At 40.8% G+C, this 22,685-nt stretch overlaps 1 protein-coding gene across 4 annotated transcripts in view; it reads right to left on the reverse strand.

Moving 5' to 3' along the window:
- Positions 1 to 22,685, reverse strand: part of DOCK4 (dedicator of cytokinesis 4) — a 432,206-nt gene that overhangs the window by 331,607 nt on the left and 77,914 nt on the right. The gene's annotated exons all lie outside the window — the stretch shown is intronic.

Raw genomic sequence — 22,685 nt, forward strand, 5'->3', positions numbered from 1 at the left:
AATAAATCCTGGCAATGAAAATGAGCTGTGTTTCAAACCTACATATGCCAAACATCATACTTCCTTCCAACTGTGAATAAGGAATATTATGCATGAAGCATTTCATATATTTTGGCATAGTTACCATTCAGGTATTAGCTAATTTTAATAATTGCTTCACCAAGTTACTATCTCCAAGGAAAAATTACATGTAATTCTACCCAAAGATAAGTTAGTTCTCTAACTACAGAGTTCTCTTGGCTCTATCTACAGCATGTTTTTTTTGAGATCTCTGGCACTCCCCTGAGATTCAATATGGGATTGACATGGGTTTGGACACTGGCTTAACAGTATATCAGGCTATCTATTCCCTTTGACAAGAAGATACAGAGTAGCTATTGAAAGTCAATTTGTCCTCCAACAGAGGCAAGTGGGCATGGATGCTCCAATTTTTTTTAAGTTATGTATGATGTATCTATGTAGGTAGGTAGGTAGGTAGGTAGGTAGACAGAGAGAATGTGAGCAAGGGAGGGGCAGAGAGAATCTCAAACAGGCTCCGAGCTGTCAGCACACAGCCCAGCCCAGGGCTTGAACTCATGAAACTGTGAGATCATGAACTGAGCCTAAATCGAGAGTCAGACGCTCTACTGACTGAGCCACCCAGGTGCCCTGGATGCTCTCATTTTTTACTTAAGGTTGAAAACACCCCCTTCTTCCCCCAAGAGCCTGCCTGAAGAACTGCTTCTTTCTTAAGATTCAGCCCAAGGGCCCCACCTTCGCTCCCATCCCCTCAGAAAGCTTTGTCACAAAAAGACATAGCTTTTCCCTCCTCTTGACTCCCACTTGACATCAAGGATTGCATATATAAAAGTGCAATGGAATTGTTTGTTCACATCTATCTCTCCCCATGAGAATCTGAGCTCAGTGAATTCAAGAACTCTACGACATTCAGTCCTGTATCCTCAGGCCCAGCACATTGTAGACATCCAAATGTTCACCAAAGGGAAAGATGAGGTCAGAAATTGTGATTAGTGAAAACTCATGATTTCTCCCTACCTCTTTCCTTCTCTCTCTCTCTCTCTCTCTCTCTCTCTCTCTCTCTCTGTCTCTCTCTCTCTCTCTCTTCCACTTTCAGGGCTAAGGGAAGCATTTAAAATAAATTCTTTCCTTAAAGAATGATTTATATTCCAAACTCTGATCTTTGAATTCAGACTTAAATAACCAAGTGAACAAAGCAATACTAAGATGTTTCTATGGAATAGCCATTCATCTATTCTAAGAGTCTCCTAGGAACTGAATTTGGGTGTGCACAAAAGGACTGGGTGGGGTGACACAGTGAGAAGATTTCCACTTTTGGCACCACTTCTAAAGATGAGAATTATAGTCAACAACCCACTGAGAAATGTCATCTACTCAGAATTAACAAGCAATTTTATCACAAGAAGACAGTCCAGTATAAATTCAACTCTACTATCCCAGGATAAGGTCATGCTGGTTTACTATATATTTCACATGCTAGTTAAGAAACTCATCCATAATATAACCCTCAAAATGTCTTTTGAATCAAGATGATGGTGACCCTGCCTATGACACCACAGCTCTGGTCCCCAGAGGGGTGAAATATGTGCTATAAAGAAGAGAGGCTTGATTTTTACACATGGTTGCTTAGCATCAAGTACTTTTATGTCAAAAGACAAATGGCACCAATAAAATAGCTTATTACAAAGGCTACCAATCAGCCCTGGAAAAGTCATGACCCAGTGCCAACTTCCCAAAGCAATTCTCTCATTTGAATTTGGTATTTATTGTTGTTATGATTTTCCGCACAATGAAATCCCTAAGAACCCCTCTCCCTTGGTATTTTTTAGCTCGAATACCTCACCATCCAACCATATTTTTTGCCTTTCCCACACTGGCAATTACAATCATTTTTCCTTTTGCCCTCAAATAGATCTACAGTTCATTCCTGAAATTTCTACATTTTATACCTGCTGACCAATTTTTCTTAAGGTCTTTGTTCAGGCCTTATCCCTCGCCCTTCCTTTAAAACCTGATGTTCTGAAGCCTTTCCTGAGATACACACACACACACACACACACACACACACACACACACTCCCAAATAGAGTGGATCGCTCCTTCTACTCCCAAACTCCTTATTCTGGGTCATAGTTACCTGTCTCCCACTGCCTGGCTGAGATTTTTGAGGAAAGGAAATATCCTTGACCACAACATCTAATTGATAGCAGGTCTCAATAAATGCAAGACTAGTGACCAAGTGAATGAGAAACTAGTATGTGGGTGAGGAAAAAAAAGCTAGAAACACTGTGATGTCTGAAAGCAGGCATAGCATAGTGGTTAAGAGACAAGACTCCAGAGTAAACTTCCAGGGTTCAAACCCCAATCCTGCCATTTTGTAGCTGGCTGGAAAGGTACCAACTTTATGAAATGTTATGAAGAATAACTGAGTTAATGTAAGTCAAACATTTAGAAAAGTGCCATTAAATATTCCAAACACTTTGAGTGCTAACGTATCTACAAAATCAATTCAATTTACATAGAACCCTGGACTTTTTTAACAAACAAATTATACCCATTTTTCCCCACAGTGTTTTAGGAAAACAGCATGATTAGTTTTTTAAATTGCCAGATCAAAATTCCTAAACTTGGAGAGCAAATGCAAAGAGCAAGGTGGAACTTTTCTAACAAGACTATAGGTGCAGAGGTATTGAAAAATGAATGAGAGCTTGAACCCAGAGAAGTCATAATGACAAATTCACAGCACCACATTCCTCCCTTTTTAGTCCGAGCCTCAGGCTCCTGGGAGCCAAGAAGTAAAAACCAAAGGACCATCCTTTGGCCTCAGCAGGAGGCCTATTTAGCCAGGAGAGTCAGACCTGCAGAATATTTGGTCTTGGCCCTTTTTTAAACCAAAGGTTTGAGATATCTGGATGGCTCAGTTGGTTGGGCAACTCAAAATCAGTTGATTGTGGCTCAGGTCATGATTTCACAGTTCATGAGTTCAAGCCCTGCATCAGACTCTGCAACAATAGTGCAGAACTTGCTTGAGATTCTCTCTCTCCCTGTCTCTCTGCCCCAACCCTGCTCGTACTTTCTCAATCTCTCAATCTTTCAATCTCTCTCTCTCTCTCTCTCTCTCTCTCTCTCTCAACAAAGAAACAAACTTAAAAAAAAAAGACCACCCCAAAAATCAGAGGTTCAGTCTTAGGGCAGGGTAGATTGGTAAAAGATGATCCATAATAGTATTACAACATGATAAACCCATGACTGCTCTTACCCTAAGAATAGCCCAAAAAATCTTTCCCTTTTTCTGAAACCCAGGACCCAGTCCTACCTATTCCTTTGGGACCCAGGTCTTCAAAGACTGCCTAAATCCAATCTCCAGCATCCCATGCTCTCCTCTCCTCTCTCTGCCACTGTTGTAGGTGGGTTCCTCAGGAAAATTCAATCTGAATTTTTTCCTAGAATCGTGGTCATTAGAGAACAGGGGTTAGGTAGGTTAATGCTCTCTCCATCTTATAATGGTACTTCCACAACAGATGTGTTATTGCTACTGTGTGTTCTGGAATATGAATCATAACATGTAGCAATTATTACTGAATTACTTTTAAGTACACCACTGAAACAGAATGCCTCATTAACCAGTCATGCGCTCCACATTCGCAAACTAATCATTAGAGTAGGGCACTACAAGAAGAAGTGGGGGGGGGGGGGGAAATTCCCAACTCAGGACCTTTACAGCTTTTTTGCACATAATTGCAGGCCATGACTTGCGAAATGTGGCTCTCTGATTGCAAAGGAAGCACCAAAATTCAAAATTAACCTTGACTGCTACCAAACTCTGAGAATCAGTCATCAGAAGAAATCTTCTTTGGAGCACCTGGGTGGCTCAGTCGGTTAAGCATCGGACTCTTGATTTCAGCTCAGGTCATGATCCCATGGTTTGTGACATGGAGCCCATGTCAGACTCTATGCTGACAATATGGAGCCTGCTTGGGATTCTCTCTACACTTCTCCCCCTTCAAACTCTCTCTCTCAAAATAATAAATAAACAAACAAAAAGAGGAATTTACTTCTCTCTTAAAAAAAAAATAGAAATCTGTTTTTCCGCCTTATACTAGACGGCATAATTTAGAATGAACAAGTATAAAATACTACTTGTTAAGAGAAAAATATCAAAATGACCTCCTGTGCTTTAAATTTCTGCTAAGGAATACAGAAAGAATATAAAAAGTAGAAGGCAGAAGTTTTAAAATGCTTATAATCTAAACAGACTAAAAAGTAAGTTTGGAAAGATATAAGGTAGTATATAATTAACCGATGCTAAATGGTGTGAGATCAATAATAAGCATTAAACGGGCTTATTTACTAAACAAGGGTGTTATCAATAATGTTGGAGGTGGTAGGTTCAAGAATAACCATTAGGAATGAAGAAAGGGATTAAAGCACCATTTAAGATTATCCCCTAGAGATTATTTTAATAATCTTCTGGGATCATTAAAAAACGGAAAAATATTCGTCATTATCAGAAACAGGTCAGAAATCATATTGAGGACATTATTCTGGTTTTATATCCAAGGACAAAACCTCCTAGTCTCTATCACCTTGCATGGTGATCTGAAACAAGGTTAGGTTAACTCAAAAGTGTTTTTCCTTATTTCCTAGGTGTTACATATTTTCAACTTTTCTCTAAGGTATGAAAAATTACAAGAAAGAACATAACAATAAGTTTAGAAAAACAAACTGAAAAATTAATGTGAAAATCTAAAACGCTTCTAATATAAAACATACATTAAAAAAAAAAAGTGGATACCAACTAACCATGAGAGAAGCTGGGTAATGGATATATAGAATCTCTATGAATTACTTTTACAACTCTTACTAGTGTATAGTTATCTAAAATTGTTTTTTTTAAATCACCATGAAAGCAAAGTTAAAATGCAAATATTATAAATGTATGCCTTAACTTGAATAACCATGGCAAAGTTGACAATGTTGTAGTAAGCCTCCTTGATGCAAAAGCATAAAGCCACCAAATTCTCAAGTAAGTTTCTTATAAGCTTTATCGTTATATGAAGGATGGGAAAACACATAATGGACAATGGACTCTGCAGCAGATTCCATCTGGCAGTTCCCAACTGCTATGGTCTGAATGTTTGTGTCCCTGCAGAATTCAAATATTGAATCCTAATCCCCCAGGTGATGGTATTAGGAGGTGATTAGGTCAGGAGAGTGAGTCGTAATGAATGAGATCAGCGCCCTTATAAAACAAGGCCAGGGAAAACGCCCTTGCTCCTCCCACCATGTGAGGACAGTGAGAAGACAATTGTCTATGAACCAGAAAGTGGGTGTCACCAGACGCCTAATCTGCCAGCACCTTGGTCTTGGACTTCCCCAGCCTCCAGAATGTGAGCAATAAATGTCTGTTGTTTATAAACCACCCAGTTTCTGGTATTTTATTAGAGCAGCCCGGGACAGATTAAGATATGTATGCAGTCTTCAGCCAGAGAAGACAGCCCAACATTCAGGTACAGCACTGGGAGGTGTATTTCTGAACCATGGAACCTAAAAGAACATGGTACCATCAGGTGTAGATGGATACAAGTCCTGTACACAGTAAACGTCCCTTTCTTTTAGGCAGGTTTCTGATAAAAGCTGTTTGCCAGCTTTTGCCAGCCATTGTTCTGGCAATGTTTTGTTTTATAAATTACTTGGCAACATTTGGCTAAATCCATAAAGAAATTTTAAGTATCATGTATTGGTCATCGATCATTTCCATAAAAGCCTAATAACTATACTAAACTTTTAAAGAGTTAATTTAATTAAAATTAAATTCAACAGATATTTATTGACTCTTTATTATATATGAGGCATTAAACTAAGACCTGATAAGCCCATTTATACAAGGCTCTATGTTCAAATACTTCACAATCAAATAAGGGAAAGGAAAGAGAAGACACATATAAATAGCCTCTGTCTGGGACAGAATTGGTTCCCTCCGCTCCCCACCCAATTCATATGTTGAAGTACTAACCCCCAGTACCTTAGAATATGACTATATTTGGAGAAAGCCTTCAAAGAGGATATTAAGCTTAAATGATGTCATATGGGTGGGCCCTTATCCAATCTGACTGGTGTCCTTCTAAAAAGAGGAAGAGATAGCAGGGAGGTATGTGTACAGGAAAAGGCCATGTGAGGACACAAACATAAGTCTGCTAGTCAAAAAGAGAGGCCTCAGGAGAAACTAAACCTGCTGACATCTTGATCTTGGACTTCCAGCCTCCCAAACTGCGAGAAAATAAATTTCTGTAGTTTAAGTCACCCACTCTGTGGTATTTTGTTATGGTAGCCCTAGCCAACTGATACAGCTACTCTTTGGGGGAAGTCACGATACATACCATAAAAGGAAAGTTATAGTTTATTTAATCAAAGGTATCAAGAAAGCCTTCATGGAAGAAGCCTAGGATGGCTGGGTGGAATTCTGACAACTGAAGGTGCAGGAAGAATGCAGAAATCATTACAGGAATGGGCCAAGATCTCAGGGTGGCAAGTAGACTCTTTGGCAAGTAGCCAGTTGCCCAGGTTGGTCATGTCCTCATTTCCTGTGGCCAAGGAAATAAGACCCTTTTAAAGCCATACAGCAAGGGCTCTGAATGTCAGGTCCTGAATTTGGTAGAGGCAAGACTGCAAATAAAAAAGAAATTATCAATTATACAGTCTTTAACTGCAACAGGAAGGACTATTTCAGAATATGGAGAAGCGTCATATATAGGGCAATGAAGCAAATGAAGTGTCTTAGCTTTTCTTTTTTAAAAAAAAAAACACATACACACTAATGTTCTAAGTATAATTAATTGTAAAATTCTAAGACTAGTATGATACAAACACTTCTGAAATTACATGCTTAGATACAGTGATATGATTTCACTGCAAGCTAGTCTGAATTCTGAGGAACTTACAAAAATAAATGCTACTCTCTAAAAAAAAGGATACCATCCTGAATATCCAAATTCATGTTCATTCCATAATACCTTAGGTATCACGCCCAACTCTGGAGTGATACATATCCTTCTAGGAAACTGAACAGAAAGTGATGGAAATCAACAAATCCCTCATTTGAAGCCTCCTATGTCTCTAAGCTTGATAGTACAAGTCAAGGAGACACCCACTCTCCCTCTGAATTGACATTTCTACCTCAGTTAATAAATGAGAATATTTTACAGCATTAATTACACTAGTTATTATTAGACCATTGAGGATACTGTTAGATCACTCTCTTGGCAACAAGACATTTGTTTATACTCCCTTAATTTGCAGACCCCAGTGAAACTTAGATAATTAAAAGGGCATTTAAAAACTTAAGTCATGTAAAGCACACTAGCCAAACATGTAGGTTTCCACAGATATCAAAATACACTAAAAACCCATTTCAGGAGCTGACCTTTAATTACATTCTTTCTGTTTATTGCAGACAAATGTCAAAATGCCCACGTGATTGCATTTCAATGCCAATGAAAATCCAACAATTGTTAAAGAAACCATGAAAATGGATGCAATAATCCTGCCTCTTACGGACATAATCTAGTAGAATGTAGGGGATTTTAATTTGCAGTAAATAAAGCCAGACTCCTTATTTCTAAATGCTGCTAAGGACCAGGGATGTGTTTACCCCAGTTTTATTTATTGAGGGAGGAGAAAAGTAAACAAAATATATCCCAGTTCTAATCCCATTTCAAAAGATTGATATGAGAAGAAAGCGCTTTGCCTCTCTTGAAGGATTTCTCTCGATAAGAGAAGTTTCTTTCCTTTAGGCCACATGGTGACTTCCCAGTTGCATGGCTAGGAGGCTAGGGTTTCCCCAGTACAGCAGAATGGGCAGACTGGCACCCACGAGCACTCCAGCAGTAGCTCCAAACAGCCCGCCTCTCAATGCCATTTCCCCAAGCAAATGAAAAACAGGCGTGAGAAATAGGGGGGCCGTTCTCAAACCGCCATAAACACAAGATCAAAGATCCCTACTGATCACACATCTTTGCTCCAATTAGGATTGAAGTAGCACTGAGGGGTAGACCTGTGGCCAACTCAATTTCTCTGCAGCTCCAAATGACACACAGAGGAGGAAAATTTTTTTAAATATAAAAATCAAGACTTCTTTTGAAGAAAATGCTATATAAAGTCAAGCAATCCAACTGTCACATAAATGGTACCAGCCCTCATGATAGAAACTCCCGGCCCACCTGCTCTCTCAAGGTAAAACTAGTGAACTAAAAATAAGAATGTATTGATTTTTAGGGATACTGTGTCTCAGCAAAAAAGGAAGGTCCTTGGGTTTTAAGAAAGTTTAGGGAGGCTAGTTATTGAACAAATGCTACGTATTTGTGAGCAACCAGGTGTACTTCTATATATAGGACCATTTTTCTGTTAAGCTACAGTAAAATCATCTTTAAACCCAGCATTGCATCCAGAAGCAAAGTCATCTGTGGATGCCCTCCCAGAGAAGCCAAAGAACTGCCCAACATGAATACAAACCTCCAAGTCTCCTGATACTGATTGGTTTCATTTCATTAAAACGTAAGTTTCTGGGGCGCCTGGGTGGCTCAGTCGGTTGGGCGTCCGACTTCGGCTCAGGTCATGATCTCGCAGTCCGTGAGTTCGAGCCCCGCGTCGGGCTCTGTGCTGACAGCTCAGAGCCTGGAGCCTGCTTCATATTCTGTGTCTCCCTCTCTCTGACCCTCCCCTGTTCATGCTCTGTCTCTCCCTGTCTCAAAAATAAATAAACGTTAAAAAAAAAAAATTAAAAAAAAAAAACGTAAAATACACACACACACACACACACACACACACACACAGATAACGCCAATAAAGGTAAAACAAAAAACAAAAAAACCCTTTAAATACTAAAGTATCTTGACCCAAAACATTGTTAACACAGACCTCAATTATGATTAGAATAAAAGTCCAAGGAAATGAGTATCTCGTTCTGGTTTTTGCAGTGGCATGCACCTCATATGTCTATCTACACACATTCCACATTCTGTGCATTGAGTCCCACCCATCCATCTCAGTGTCTCAGTCTTCAAAGACATGATGAGACTGTAATATGCTGAGATACTAACTTAAATGGGGTAGGGAACATTTTTGTGTTATTACCCGTTTTGGGGCCCTGACATTGGGCCTGTCCAGGGACAAGCATGTGGCAAACAGGATCTTCAGGCCGCTTTCATCAGCAGATGGGGCAGGGAAAAGGTCACACCTCACAACCATCACACATAGTGGGGGTCATCCAGAAATCTCTCAGCCAAGAAGACGGAGGCCCTGTTTTCAGGGGCAACTTCATCTCTGCTTGGTGTGACTTCTTCATTCCACCCTTTCAAATCAGGTACTTCCCACTGCCATGTTTCTGACACTCACACTATGTACACAGCACCCACCACTCGGGGAAACTGGACAGGTGGTCAGCCGGAGGCGGCATGCAGCTCACGTGCTGTACAAGGAGCTGCCCCACAGGGTTCGTTTGACCTACCTCTCCATGGTGAAAGGCACAGACACATGCCTGCACCTTCCCCATCCAGATGCACCCACACCTCAGCAGAGAATTCTCACCTATGTCCCATCTATTCCTCTCCTGCAAGTCCCTCTCGCCCTTTTGACATCCACCCTCGGGTCTTTCCATAGCGCAGTACAGAATATTCAGGGGAGCCACCTCAGAAAACGGTGTAGTCATTTCTGAGAAGCATCTACAGTAGGGGATGTCATCTAGGAACAGGAGGAACTGGCCCTTTCAGCTCATCATTTCTGGGGCACCTGGTCCTGCTACAGCTCAATGGCTGGTTCTTGACAGCACGCAGGTAGAAAACATGACACTAAAGGAGGGTTTGTGAGAACACTGGAGGAGACACAGCCACCTCAGCCTGGGGAGTAATGGCTTGAGGTGCAAGCACTGGACATGAAGATGCTGCTTTCTGTGGGGAGGGGATGAGGGACTGCCTTAGTTCCTGTGATTTCCGTCTGCTTGTCCTTAGGACATCGGTGAGAGTTTTGATTTCAGGGGGTATCTTTATCAGGTGGAAGAAAACACTTTAATTTTACAAATTCATTGAAATTCATCAGTTTAAACTCAGATCATTTACCATATACTGAACTCCCACCTATGTGGGGCATTTTTGCTAATCATTTGCAGTCACTGTATTTTAATTCCAGCCAGCAACTTTTAAAAAAAATTTTTTTAACGTTTTTTTTTTTTAATTTTTTTTTTTAACGTTTATTTATTTTTGAGACAGAGAGAGACAGAGCATGAACGGGGGAGGGGCAGAGAGAGAGGGAGACACAGAATTGGAAACAGGCTCCAGGCTCTGAGCCATCAGCCCAGAGCCTGACGCGGGGCTCAAACTCACGGACCGTGAGATCGTGACCTGAGCTGAAGTCGGACGCTTAACCGACTGAGCCACCCAGGCGCCCCTAACGTTTATTTATTTTTGAGACAGAGAGAGACAGAGCATGAACAGGGGAGGGGCAGAGAGAGAGGGAGACACAGAATCTGAAACAGGCTGCAGGCTCTGGGCGGTCAGCACAGAGCCCAATGCGGGGCTCGAACTCACAGGCCGTGAGATCATGACCTGAGCCGAAGTCGGACGCTTAACCGACCAAGCCACCCAGGCGCCTCATCCAGCCAGCAACTTTTATTTTACATATGTAGCCATCTTTTGCCATTTTTCAGTGAATTTTTTTATTTTATTTCTTTTGTGAGAAAGAGTGTGCATGTGTGTGCTCAGGGGAGGAACACAGGGAGAGGGAGAGAGAGAATCTTAAGCAGGCTCTGCGCCTAGCACAGAGCCCAATCTCACGACTGTGAGACCTTGGCCTGAGCCAAAATCAAGAGTCGGACGCTTAAGACAGTCACCGAGGCTTTCCTCATTTTTAAATGTTCATTTATTTATTTTTGAGAAAGAGAGCATGAGCAAGGGAGGGGCAGAAAGAGAGAGAGAGAGAGAAACAGAGAGAGAGAATGCCAAGCAGTCTCCATGCTGTCAGCACAGAGATCATCGTGGCAATGAATCTCATCAACTGCAAGATCATGACCTTAGCTGAAATCAAGAGTGGGAGGTTTAACCAACTGAGTCACCCAGGTACCCCAGAAAAAGCATAGTATATACAGGGCTCAGTACTACCCACTGTTTCAATCATCCACTGGGGATCTTGAAACATATCCCCTGTGGAGAATGGGGAACTACTATACCGGCTTCTTCATTCATGAAAAGGAGAGATGAATGGTCTACATGATATTCATAATACTTTCCCAGGGCCTTTATATTTATCCTCAGCTCCAACCTGGATGACTGTTCCACATTCATCAAGAAGATTCCTCTCTCTGAATAAACTGTGAATGAGCAATATGGATTTTACTAGATTTCAAGGGAAGAACAGCCAGGGCGCTTATACCCACAGAACTGCACCAAGCCCTGTAGGCATATCCTTCTCATAAGTCTTTCTGTTCTTTTCAGCTCCAGCTACCAGCCTGCCTGTCTTTCACCTTTCCACCTCACTGGCTTTTGTGTCCAATCACCTGGCATTTAACACCGTCCTAAGGACCTGGTGGGCGATCACTGCAAGGGAGGTGATTTAAACTCAGCAAACCACAGATTTTCTGCAAAGGAGGATCCCTGGAAGGCAGTAGGGGATTACCAATAGGAAAAGGAAAATTACACAATTGCATATTCAATAAAAACGAGCTTGCAAATAAAAAACAGCAACAAATTAGGTCAGAGGCTACAGTGAAAGGAGCCATTATTAGTGAATTCCCAAGGCAGAAGTGGGGTGTTGGCCAGTTCTAGCAGTTTAAAAACCAAAGAGATTTGTTCCTGAGTTCTCAAATACAAAGACCAGTATCTGAGACCAGGAAGGGGAGTCTTGAGTGACCCTTGTAAACGCCAGGCTGGGGAGCACAGGGTGGCTGTGCGAAGTCCAAGGCTTCTGACAATGAGGTCAGCAGCCCCTAGGGGATTAACTTTGGCACCAAAAATGATTTTAAAAAGGAGGCAAAAAAGGATATTATGACCATTAAGGTAAGTAAAAGAAGGAAAAAAAAAATCTTTGAAAATTGATTTCTCTATATCTAACTCCATACAAGTCTTCCCAAAACAGAAAGCTTCAGTAAGCTTAGTTTGTTCTCAACACATTTGAAGGAGTTAAGAAAACTTCATGTCAGGACTCAGCCAAAGGCAAAACATCGGGGTTTTTTTACCCTCCCCACAACCAGGACCCTCACTTAACTTCCCTATATCATTATAAGTACTATTGCTGGGGAGGTAAAGTGGGGGGAGATGGGTGAAAGGGTGAATAGCATACTTACCATGAGGAGCACTGAGCAATGTATAGAATTGCTGAATCACTTTATTGCACACCCGAAACTACTATAACACTGTATGTTAACTGCACTGGTATTAAAAATTTAAAAATCCTTTGCAAACATAAATACACACACACACACACACACACACACACACACACACACACTTCTGCACACTTGATAGGAAAAAAGATGGTATAGTCTATGTAGTGCAATATTATTCAGCTGCAACAAGTTATGATGTACTGATTCATGTTAACATAGATGAACCTTGAACACATCACACTACGTAAATGAAGCCCAACACAAAAGACAACATAGTGTATCTACTTACATGAAATGCCCACAATAGGCAAATCTAGAGACACAGAAAATAAGTGACTAGTTGCCTAGAGCTGGGGGTTTGGGAGGAAATGGATATGACTATGCCAGTGCGCATGGAGGTTTGTTTTGGTGGGGGGGAGGCAGTGATGAAAATGTTCTGAAATTGATTGTGTTGATGGCTGCACAACTCTATTAATACACTAAAAACAACCGAAATGTACACTTTAAATAAACTGGGTGGTATATTAATTTTATCTCGATAAAGCTGTTGCTTTAAAATAACATAGCATTGGGGCGCCTGGGTGGCTCAGTCGGTTAAGCGGCCGCCTTGGGCTCAGGTCATGATCTCGCGGTCCGTGAGTTCAAGCCCCGCGTCGGGCTCTGTGCTGACAGCTCAGAGCCTGGAGCCTGTTTCAGATTCTGTGTCTCCCTCTTTCTGACCCTCCCCCGTTCACTCTCTGTCTCTCTCTGTCTCAAAATAAATAAACGTTAAAAAAAAATTTTTTTTAAATAACATAGCATTAAAAAACATAAAACAAAAGTATTACTGCCTTCTAAGTTCATTGAGCTCAAAACATCTGTCCGCTGTTGTGGTTTTCAACTGACCATCCCCCAAGCAGGTGCCAAATGCTGAAAATCTGACCTACCTCCTTGCATGTCCTAAATGAGGTCATGAACAAACTAGCTATCTTGGTCAAGCGCTCATGGCAAGGTAACTCCCAATGACTAATATTGAAAAATATTGGTTCACTTAATAATGCAGATTTTCCAAATGTTGATGTATTTCATTACACAGTACCAAAATATCGCATCAGAAAACTTTTAAAGTATGGGTACACTAGTAAATTCACCGTGGTAAAGACAGATTTTTCAAAATTCACATTTTTTCTTGAAAGGGGTAATTTTATCATTGGCAATAACTGCTGTCAAATGTCTTGAAGTGACAGGCTAGTGTTGTTCATTTCCAAGAAAATGTCTGCCAAATATCCAAATCTGAAAGACTATAATATGTCTATTAGTCTTTCATGAAAAAATGGTGTTTCCCTGAAAAAAGCAACTGGTTGAGCTTGCAACCCAAACATTTGTGCAAGTGCCCCTCCTCAAGACAACCGACATTCTCTAGTATGCCCAAGTGTTTTATGAGTGCTTCCCATTCTGTCACACAGAATATTACAAAGACGTGAACCCAAGGGTTGAGATTTTTATTGCTACATCAAGGGCATTCTTAAGTGAAAATGATATTTTTTTTCTGCAGGGGCAAGGTGGTGGAAAATATGAGTACGGATTGTGCCATGGCCTTGATTTCCACTAAGGCACCAAAAGATTTCCCGAGCATTGCTTTTGTACCATTAACACAAATGCCAAACCCAGCGAAAAAAGCAAGTAACATCTTAGTATTCTGAAAATAGCTTTGTCTTTGCAGACCCTCTCCCAAAAGAATCTTAGGAAGACACCGAGGAGCCTGCAGACTCCACTCTGAGAACCTCTGGTTTGGATCATTAAAATTCATTCCTAATAGGCCTCCCTATCTTCAGCAATCTACGCAGCAGATAATTTTTATCTCAAAATCCTGCCAGAGTCACTTATCTCAAGAGCAAGTACAGATATCTATCCCTCCTGCCCCCATCAAAATCCTTTGAGTGCTCCCCACTGAGGACAAAATTAACCGCAGATTCCTACCCTGGCATTAAAGAGACTGCGAGATTGCCTAAACTGCCTCTTCTGCCTCCATCTCCTGCACACATACCCTCTGACTCGTCAAAAAGAACTTAGGTTCTCCCAGCTGGACATTTGCTTCTATTATTTCCTCTGCACAGAACGCACCTGTCAATATTCAATAGTTCCTCAGACCTGTGGTTTTCACCCCTGGCTGCCAGTGAGAATCACCTGGGGATTCTATTCAAAAATACCTATTGCTAAGCCCCTCCTTTCAAAGACTTTGATTTACTTTGAACACGGCCAGGCCTGAGAACAGGTATTTTTAGAGCTTCCTACATGACACTCAGTTCAGACCCAGCGAGACCATCTTATGTGCCACTGCCTGGAGGAAAACCTTCTGGATTTCTCCCAAAGGACAGGTACACTCCCTCTTGGGAAACTTGAAGCCTATTGTTCTCACCTCCGCCATCACACATTTCCATTCTGTCTTATAACCTAACTATTGTTCCATTTACCTCAGCTCCCAACTAAGGTGCAACAATCCTTTGACACGGCACCTTGCTGCACTTCTTACTGTGTCCCCTGTAGTACCAAGCAGAGCACTCTTCCCAGGACACAAATTCAACATACGCTTTGTGTGTTTGTGTGGTAAAATACATATTACACAAAGTTTACAGTTTAACTATTTTATTTTTTAAAATTTATTTATTTTGAGAGAGAGTGCACATGTGTATGCGAGCAGGGGAGGGGCAGAGAGAGAGGGAGAGAGAGAATCTCAAGCAGGCTCTGTGCTGTCAGCACAGAGTCCCATGTGGGGCTCGATCCCATGAACCATGAGATCATGACCTGAGCCAAAGTCAAGAGTCGAATGCTCAAGCAACTGAGCTACCCAGGCGCCCCTACATTTTAACGATTTTAAAGTGTGCGATTCAGTAGCACGAAGCAGACTCACAATGTTGTTGCAACCACCACCCCTATCCAGTTCCAGAACTTTTTCATCACCCCAAGTGGAAACCCCACCCCCATTAGCAGTCATTCCCCATATGCTGCTTCCCCCAAGGCCCTGGCAACTATTAACCTACTGTCTCTATGGTTATATGACATATAAGTCTACCAGACAGACAGACAAGCCACCGATGGTTTCCCTGTGATGGCTTCCCACAGCCAGAGTCCACCATGCCACAGTTAACTCACAAGCTGCGGCCCTCTGAAACCCACCTTCACAAGCAACATCAGGCCTTTTTCAAGTGAAAGTGCCACATTTATTGTAGAATTTGTGTATTTCTTAACCATTTATGTGTAAAACCATGCTACCATTTTTATTTTGTTCCTTTTCTATTAATGGGTCACTGAACACGTTTTTGAATGTTGGGTCCCTAACCCTATTTTGCCCCTAAGTGCTGTGGTTTCTATTATGCAATTTTGGGCAGCATGGTGATTTTTAGGAACACAGAAGTTGCATTATAGCAGAACTGATTATATATATGGCTTTTACTCAAAATAGAAGCTTAGGTCCAAGACCAGGCTTTCATGACCCGCTTCTTCTTTTGCTTTGACTCATGGACATCCAAACAAAGACATCACTGCACTTATTAAGAGCCTCTCTCCAATCTAACCACCTTTAAAATTTATTCTCACACCATATTAAGTAGGTACGGGCTCTTCCCCCACAGTCAGAAAAATCCATGTAAGATTTTCAGCACAAGAGACAGACCTATTATATAAAGAAACTCTTGCCGCCCTCATCAAATCACCCATTTTCCACACAAATCTCTGATCTGCTTGCAGATCTCTTATTTACAAAAGAATGACAACAGAACCACAGAACCAAGATTGAAGGGATCGTTTCTCTCAAAATCCCTGGAGCTTACTTACGCCATATTCAATTTTCCCCTTCTTAAATTTTAGAGAATTTATGGGAATTATCGAGCAATTTATTGACACACTTAACCAGACTTCATTGGACTGCTTCAAATGAAAATCATTCAGAGAGAGAGAGGGAGGGAGGGAGGGAGGGGGAGAGGGGTGAGAGGAGAGAGAGAGGCAGGCACAGAGGCAAGATGGTGGCTAGAATAAACAAGTGAGATTTCAGAGTAATTTCAGAAGAACATTTTGGCCCCTCGGTGTGCCCAAATATTCTATCAAATTTACATAAAATTCACACTTTATGTAAAACCAGAATAACTATTACTCAATGGCTCTATATTATATATAGAAATAATTGCAAAAAAGCCTGCATCCTAAGTCTCGCAGTTGGGTGGCCACTAAGACTTCTCTCATACCCTTTCCCACCTTTCTCCTCTCTGTGATGCAGACTGAGAGGCAAGACCATCTTCTTTTCTAACTCCTAGAACCTCAGTCCAGGGCCTGTCCTTAACCCATGAAACAACATGGGTTTGGCCCAACACACAGTGGCAAGGAGGCAACAAAACTGGGGTAGCTGTCAGTTCACTCCACCTCCCTCACTGCTTCCCAAACTTTACATCTGCTGTGTGCATGGATTTGCAGTCTGACTTCTTCAATGACTAACCCAGACGATGCACAAAATCTTCACTTCCCCCTCAATGTGGATGTGCCCTTCCCTAGAAATCTAAATGCTCAGTGCCCACAAACAGCCCTCATACATCTTCACCTTTTCCTAATGAGACTGCATCTATGTGAAAAAGAGACAACAACAGGGCCAGAGCTAGTCACTCAGGTTCACTGTTTCCAACAACTGTTGGCAGTAAAAACATCCTTAGACAACAGCCAAGGAGTTACGTCATCCCATCAAGGACCCAGGGCAGGAGAGGAGATAGGAATTCCGCTCCAAGACAAGAAAAGGAAGCCATGGCAGAAGAAACAAAGGGGGAAAAGGGGCAGAGGAAAACAGGGAATGGAATGAACTGCAGGACTCCAGAGGCTTTGCCAGAAGCCTCTACCTGACTCCCACTGGAGCCTGGAGCCTTAGCCTCTGTCCCCGTGACTTAAGCTCTAGGTTCAGAGGTGCATGGGAGGGTAGAAATGCCTGAGGACAGGGAAAAAACTGGAGAGAGAGAACTGAACAGCCTTCCAAAGTTAAAAACCCAACATGGTCTCACGATGTCAGGATGGCTTTACAATCTACCATGCGGCCGGCCCTCAGGCACCTCAGACACATGAAGGCTGGCCCAAGAACCGGATACTTCCTGGAATGTAGCGTCTATGGCAGCATGCACGCCAGGTCCGAGCAACTTCATCCTACACAAGAAATGCAGCCCTTTGATAACGAAGCAGTGCAGGGCAGTGACCAAGTATAGGTTCTGAAGTCAGACAACCTGGGTTCCGATTCCAGCACCACTCCACGATGGCCTTGGTTTCAGACAGTCAGCTTATAGAGGATGCATTTAGGAACTAGCAGTTCTCACTTACTGACTACCTACTATATGTCAGACACCATGCTATATATCTTATGTATGTTATATCCTCATAATCAAACTGCAAGGTTAAGTAACTTGTCCAACATCCCATAACACAGAAAATGGCAAAGCTGGGATTTGAACCTAGGTTCACCTGACTCCAAATCTCATGCCTCCTTCCTGTCTCAAATAGTATTTCTACGTTAAATATGGCATCTTCTGAACCTCTCAATAAAGAGTCTCTAAATTCTGAGCAGTCTTCTCCCTTCTGGGGACAGTAGAAGGACTTCATGCTGTGACTAGATTTGATGGATTCTTTTTTTTTTTAAATTTTTTTAAATGTTTATTTTTTTGAGAGAGAGAGAGCATGAGCGGGGGAGGAGCAGAGAGAGGGAGACACAGAATCTGAAGCAGGCTCCAGCTCTGAGCTGTCAGCACAGAGCCCAGCATGGGGCTCAAACTCGGGGACCGTGAGGTCCTGACCTGAGCCGAAGTCAGTCACTTTAACCAACTGAGCCATCCAGATGCCCCGCAATGGATTCTCTTTTTTCTGTTGAGCACAGGTTCCTAGAGATTCTTAAGAAGATCTACACCCACTCTCCACTGACAAGGTGCTTAGCATAGTCTCCTACAAATCCACAGGGGGCAAAGTGTGTCTCCTTTTTGTCCACAGTCACTAACCTCTTGACCTTAGGTTCTTTCTTTCCCTTGAATTTTCAGAACCTTCTCTGCCAAGCTTCCCACCTCTATTATTCCATCATCCTTATGTAGGAACCCTTCATCCACTTGAATGAGAGAAAACAGAAAACACTGTTTGAAGACTTCTACCTTTCACAAATTAGACTGCATCTGCAAACAATCAGCAGAGAAAATAACTCTAAGCAGCAAGACTCAGAGACCAACATACAGGTATTTTAGGATCTGTGGGTCCCCTCCTTCTGGTTCCTTGTTATTCTTCTATGTGAGGAATGGGTTTCTGACCACATCTGGCCACAGAAACTGCTCCCACAAAAGTCACTGATGACATTCCTGGTGCAAAATGATAATTGATCTCCTATTTAAAACAGATGCAGTTCCCTTCCATTTGAATATAGAGTATGAAAGTTCTCCACCGCAAAAATACTTTGATCAATTTCTCCATGCAGTTCTATTAGTATTTGATTTGCATTTATTCCTGAGTGAAAAAAAAATGTTGCAAACAATATTAATTAAATTCTGCTTTGTCTGGTATTAATAATGTCATACTTGCCATTGTTAACAGATCTTAGCCTGTTATTTTAAGTTTTGGTGGGTCATGATGTTTTTTAAATGTGGCAAAAACAAAACATAAAATGTACCATCTTAACCATTTGTACATGTCCAGTTCAGTAGTGTGCAGTATACTCACACTGTTGTGAAACGGGGACTTTTACATCGTGCAAATCTGAAACTCCCTACCCATTAAACAGCAGCTCTGCCTTCCCTGCTCCCCCCGACTCCTGGAAACCACCATTCCACTTTCTATTTCTACGAATTTGACTACTTTAGAGGTGGGTCACCATGTTGCAAGACTATCTCTTATAAACAGCTTTTAGTTGGATTTTTAAAAACTCAATCTGAATTTGAACCCTCTAATGTTTAGCCCAAATGCATTCATTGAGATGACAGAAATATGTACATTTATTTTTTATATTTTGTTTGATCCTTTTTGTGTGTTATTTGCTGTGTACTTTATCTTCCATTTCATTATAAAGACTAGGTTTTTGTCTTTAAGTAATTAAACACACAATAAACCCTCTATTTCTCTAATGATAAAGTCAAAAGCAAGATCACTTACAATTCTCTCATACGCATCAATAAAAAAAATCAGCATCACAAAAGAGTAACACGAAAGGATGGTTGTCTTTGCAAAAAGTACCATGAACAAACCTTTGACTTAAAGTCAAAATAAAGACCTCGTTAACTAAATCCAGTTTCCATCAATCATTTCTTTAATTCAAGTAAATCACACTTGGAATTTCTGCTATCAAGGTCAAGATAGGAAACCTCTTAACCCTGGAACACTCATGGTAAATTTTACATTCTGGATCCAGTAGGACCTTGAACTATCTTTTTACTACGTCCATCTGCTAGAATTCAAGGCAGGTAAACTAAATTTTCATTCATCCCAAATCAGCTGTAATAAAGAGGGAAATCTACTTTCAAAACTAAAAAATATGTTCCAAACCACAATAGAAGGAATGTATCTAGATAGAAGGAATCTATCCACAGTATCTAGATAGAAGGAATCTTCTATTTTTTTCTATTTCTTCTATTATCTTCTATAGTTAGGTGGCACCCCTACTGCTCTGTCCTTGTGCTAATTATAATCAGGAGTTTATCATGAGAATAAGGTTTTTAGTTTTCTGGACCATGGAGAAAACATCTAAAGTGACATCATAAACCAGCACTCTCTACAGCTTCTTATATGTAAGGAGTGAGAAATGGTCCACATGGAAAAACGTTGCCATTTATACTTCAATAAGAAATAAAATGACAAGTATTCTACCCATGACCTCACAGTCACACTAAAGGATAATTCCAGCACAATGCCTCTTCTGGCCAAGGAACAGAGCCCAGCCCTATTTTTCCTTCCTCCAGTCTAAGAGAGGGAAGATCACGGGCTGGAAACAGAAGAGCAGTAAGCAAAGAGAGGTCTAGCTACTCACTGGCCACGTGACTTGGGAAGCCTCATTTTCTTATTTATAAAATGGAGACAATATCACCAACTACGTCATAAGACCATTTTAAGAATAAAATAATGTATTATCAACTGCCTAGCACAATGCCTGGCCCATAGGAGCTATTCATTAAATATCATTAAACAAACAAGAAAACACTTGTTCAATATCTTTGTTTTTAATTCCAGGAACAAACCCACATTCTTTAAAGTGATACATTTATGGATAAACTTCATGTATAATTTAGTTTCTTCTTTTTTTTAATCACTTTCCTAACTATAGCCTGCTTAAGTTTCTAAAACATAGGCTGTATTTGAATCTGTTAGTGTGCAGAAAAGTGATAAGAAATAAACAGACCGAGATGAGATACTCATACCAAAAATGCGATTTGTTTCCCAAATATCACCACATTTTCAAAAGGAAGCTTCATGTGTAAGCATATAAAGCACTAGTTAAACTGGGGCTTCTCTGTGAAAACCACAAATCTGAGATTCCATAGCTCCACCAAAATTGAAATTATAAATAATAATGAACTATACACTTTAATAAAAGTTACATCCCTGATGAAGAGATGGGTGAGTTCACTTGAGTCATAATATCTACGACTTTCTATAATATCCTTACGATTTAAATTACAGCATGTGGGGGAAAAAATCATATGTTTCAGAGACAATGCTTTTCTCCCTCCCCCACAGGGTGACCCCAGGCCTTCTCTATCATGTCATTTAGAGTAATCATCTTGCCTCTCAAAAATCCAAACCAGTTATTTAAAACATACTAAGGTTAGTCAGATCCTTTCTTTCTGAATTATGTGTGGTTGCTTACATAGTCAATGCTTACATTGACTTCTGGACAGAGTTCGAAAGTACTTCTCAGTAGGTTGGCTCACAATAAATTTAGCAACTAAGGCACGTCAGTTATCACCTGTACCATGAAAGGAAGTGCATTTGAAAAAGAGATCAAGAATAATGACTAGAGCACTAGAGACAAGACAGTTTGGTTACAATTCCAAGACATACCAGTCTTCATCAAGTTAATTAGCCTCTCTAAGCCTTGGTTTCCTTCATCTGAAAAAAGGGTATTATAAGCATACTTACTCATGGATCTGCTATGGAGTATAGATGAGACAATGGCATTACACCTAATATGTTACCAATAAATGGGATGTTCATCATCACTATTCTTATTAAAGAATACTTAAATAACAAAGAAAGAAATAATGGATAAATAAATAAATAGCAATGGATTTTTCTCTCTTTTGTAAAACTAGGGTCCATGAAAACAGAAGCAATTTTAATCAACACGAAAATTAATCAAAAAGACCTAACATTAAAATCCTCAAAGACAGAGATCTCCTGAGTATCTACTATAATCCAGGAAGCTATGTTATTACCTTATTCAGGCCCAACAGCCCAGCAAATTAGCTATTATCATATCCAAATTAAAGACGAAGCTAAAGCGCAAATATCTGCAGTTAAAATGGGGAAGAGCTGTGAGTTACACACCAGCTTCATCACCCCCAAGTTTATATCCGCCTATTAGATCAGGGTGTCCCCCTTCGGTGTCTTTTACCAGCAGTGTCACACTAAATGTTTGCCAATGACAACACCAAAAAGCAACAACAAAGTAAACCAATATTACATAACCAATAGTATGTGCAGAAGTGCCTTTGCAAAGAGCATCTACAGTTATGGTTTCCTTATTTAAAAACATTCATTTAGACAAATAGCACCATAAACACATAATTTAGACAGCCCCTTCATATTTGTTGGCAAGGGAAGACACCAGTAGTCTCCTTTTCCAGTCCTAGCAGATTCTGAATCCTGTACCTCAGATGACTTTGTCAGGGTTAAGGTACTATTACCTTAAAAACTGAGCCCCATGGGGGCGCCTGGGTGGCTCAGTCAGTTGGGCATCTGACTTTGGCTCAGGTTACAATCTCATGGTTCGTGGGTTCAAGCCCTGCATCGGGTTCTACTTGGGATTCATTCTCTCTCTCTCTCTCTCTCTCTCTCTCCCTTTCTCTCTGCCCCTCCCCTACTTGTGCATGCACACTCTGTCTCAAAACAAATAAATAAACTTTCAAAAAATAAAAAAGCACAACAAAAAACTGAGCCTTCTCATACATTACTGGGATGCAATGAAAATGTCAAATGGTATAGTCACTCTGGAAAGCAATTGGGCAGTTTCTTGTAAAACTAAACATGCACTTACCACATGACCTCATAACTGTACTCATAGGCATTATCCCAGAGAAACAAAAACTTATATACACACAAAA

This window comes from Panthera onca, chromosome A2 (genome assembly GCF_046562875.1).
Source record: "Panthera onca isolate mPanOnc1 chromosome A2, mPanOnc1 haplotype 2, whole genome shotgun sequence".
Lineage (NCBI taxonomy): Eukaryota > Metazoa > Chordata > Mammalia > Carnivora > Felidae > Panthera > Panthera onca.